At 42.3% G+C, this 3,215-nt stretch overlaps 1 non-coding gene across 1 annotated transcript; it reads right to left on the reverse strand.

Moving 5' to 3' along the window:
* Window positions 1-872: 872 nt before the first annotated feature.
* LOC142437660 (small nucleolar RNA SNORA31) lies at window positions 873-1,002 on the reverse strand. Its single transcript, XR_012782203.1, has one exon. It is a non-coding gene; the product is annotated as a small nucleolar RNA SNORA31 (small nucleolar RNA).
* Window positions 1,003-3,215: the final 2,213 nt, after the last annotated feature.

The following is a 3,215-nucleotide window of genomic DNA, read 5'->3' on the forward strand; positions in this document are numbered from 1 at the left end:
CACGGATCTTTTTTCTCATTTCGGGAAAGGAGAAATAAAATTACCAGACACCCACTGGATTTTGAAATAACGAAGATGAAATTATTTTTGCATGAATTGGGATTTCTCTGTGGCTGAGTTAAGACGCATGATGCACTCTGAGTAAATTGCAATTCCTTTCTTTCCTTTTATTTTTAAGGATCCTCCACACTGTTCCATTTCTCCTTAGGCATTTACTTCTTAGATGTGAGAATCTGGTGCCTCTAGCACACCAGAGAGTAAGGCAACCAGGCTGGGTCACTAATGAGCGAAACCTGTGAAATAGTGAGTCACCTACCACATTCTTTGCTTTCTGAGACATTTCAGGATGTGAAGCCTTTGTGCATAGCAATATGTGGGGCTTTGTAAGATACTATCGAGGCAGGAAAAATTTCCTATGCTTTGAGAATTTACTATAGAAACCAAGTATGGATGGTGAGGTTTGTGGGTCTGCATGTGCATTTACAATGAAGAAAGCTGAACACACAAGAACAAGATAAGAAAATGATCGTGTCCTATAGGGCAACGCTATAAGAGTACTTGAATCTAATAGCTGTTTTATAGACTTAACATTGAACTCTTATGGATTCTTAGGATGTTTAATCCATCATGTGTGAAGCACATGTAAGCAGTAAGTCAAGATATTCCAACCAGGTTTCCAGTTCATACATGCTTGGGTTGATTATGAATAAGACATGATCCATGCGCGGCTGCAGACAAGTTCTCTCAGTAACACATTTGTCTTAGTCTCGGTAAGGGTGTTTTCAAAAAATAAAATAAAGCATACTATTAGTCATGAAATAAAATGATTTTTCTTAAGTTATGGTTCTTTTTTTTTTTCTTTTTTCTTTCATCACTGTCCTCCCCTATTCAATCATGGCTGCCACAGGCAGGCAGGCAGAAAGCGCGAGGACATTCTCTCTTGCATCTGTAGGAAACCTTAAGAGCAGACAGTAACTGCTCCAGGTCTGTCAATAGATGCAAGTTATGGTTCTTTTAAAAATCATTTTTATTTGGGAGCACTTACAGATATGATAATAATCCATAATTCAATTAGATCAAGCATAATTGTACAATTACTGCCACCATCATTTTCAAAACATTTCTTTCTACTTGAACTTTTTGATATTAGCTCCCTTTTATCCCCTCTCTCTCCCACCCTGCCCCCCAGGAACCCTTATTCTTATAAATAATAATAATTATTATTTCGCCATATCTTACACCACCCACTGTATCCATCCACCTGCAATTCTCTTATCTGTTGCCTTCGAGTGGGATGATACAGTCATCTTTACTATCGATTCCTCTTCTCCCACCCCCACCTCTCTTCCCATACCCCCATGGAATCATGGCTCCCCTTACTATTTCTGACAGGTTTATCTATCTTGTATCGGACAATCTTCATTATATTAATGAATACATGCAGGTCTAACAAGATTAACGAGGAAAAACTGGGGCCATAATAGTAAGGGGAGGAAATATTAAAGAACAAGAGGATAGTTATGTGTTTCATCGGTGCTGTACCGCACCCTGGATACATCTTCCCTCTTGCATGGCCCTTCTGTGAGCGGCTTTTCAAATGTCACACAGGCGGGTTTGGGATCAAATGTTTAAGACACTCAGACATACCTCAGAGTTGAGCCGAGAAAGGGAAGACCATCAACCTCGATGGATGAAGAAACTGTAGTTCAAGTCCAGAAACTGGGAGAGAGAGAGCCTAGAATTGCCCCTTGCTGTGATGGCTGCTAAAGTTAGGTCTTGGTAAGGTTCCACACTTGCAGCTGTAAGGAAATATCTTGGCCTCGGCTTACTTATGGTCGGTGAATGCCAAAAACACTGTGGAAAGTGCAGCCGCTGAAGGAGACACTCTTTCCACCCGTCCTCTTAGCAAGAGCGAAGGAAGGCAATGAAGACAACTTTATGGACTGAATTATAACAAAAACATATCTTGGGCTTGGCAATAGGTTCCAGAGAGCATGGTATGTCAAAACAGTGAAATGCAAGGCAGGAAAGTCAGCTCAGAAAGTTAGGACAAGTGTTTTCTTAGATTCCCAAGGGTACATTTTCCCAAAGAACATAGGGCAAGCACAAAGACTTTTTTGGAAGAAGTTTTTAAGAAAATGGAAACATTGTATTGGTGAGGAAAAAGGCAAGGAATATGTTTACAACCCCATAATGCAGCCTCTCTTTCTTCCAGCAAAGGTGGGGGGGGGGATACTGTCCTATGAGAACTTCATGGGGAACACTGACCCCCCCACCCCCACCCCCGTAGCCCTGATCCTGCCATATCTCACTCCAACTTGTCAGATGTCTGTCAGACTCGAGCCAGAGGTGGGCTTCTCCTGCCTTCACACACACTGCTTTCTGTCTTCAACATGTCCTTTCTCTGCCCCATATTCCTGTGGAAACTCCCTGCTCTTTCTTCCAAGAACAATTCAAGCGTTTCCTCCTCTGAACTGCCTGAGTACTCACTCCTTCCTCTAAAGACTGATCCTGTTGAAGATAGATTTGTCTATTCAGTTTGTTCAAGCATATAATTTACTGACATTTATTACTTACATTCCCTACCTTACTTTCTAAGTTGTTCCTCCTTCGTTAACATTAACCCCTGCCTCCTAAAGTTCTTTTTTTAAAGATCATTTTATTGGGGCTCTTACCACAATGCATACATACATCAATTGTGTAAGACCCACTTATACATTCATTGCCCTCATCATTCTCAAAATTCACTTTCCGCTTGGGTTCCTGGAATCAGCTCCTCATTTTCCTTTATTCCCTCCCCCTCCCGCCTGGCTCCCCCCTCCCTCATGAACCCTTAATAATTTATAAATTATTATTTTATCTTATCTTACAATGCCCAGCGTCTCCCTTCACCCACCTTTCTGTTGCCCATCCCCCAGAGAGGAGGTTATATGTAGATCCTTGTGATAGGTTCCCCCCTTTCTACCCACCTTCCCTCCCGATATCGCCATTCTCACCGCTGGCCCTGAGGGGTCCTTCTGTCCTAGATTCCCTGTGTTTCCAGTTCCCATCTGCACCGCTGTGTATCCTCTGGTCTAACCAGGTTTGCAAGGTAGAATTGGGATCATGATAGTTGGGGAGAGGAAGAGTTTAAGAACTAGAGGAAGGTTGTGAGTTTCATTGTTGCTACACTGCACCCTGAGTGACTCATCTCCTCCCCACTACCCAGTTGTCTA

The sequence above is a fragment of the Tenrec ecaudatus genome, chromosome 1 (assembly GCF_050624435.1).
Source record: "Tenrec ecaudatus isolate mTenEca1 chromosome 1, mTenEca1.hap1, whole genome shotgun sequence".
Taxonomy (NCBI): domain Eukaryota; kingdom Metazoa; phylum Chordata; class Mammalia; order Afrosoricida; family Tenrecidae; genus Tenrec; species Tenrec ecaudatus.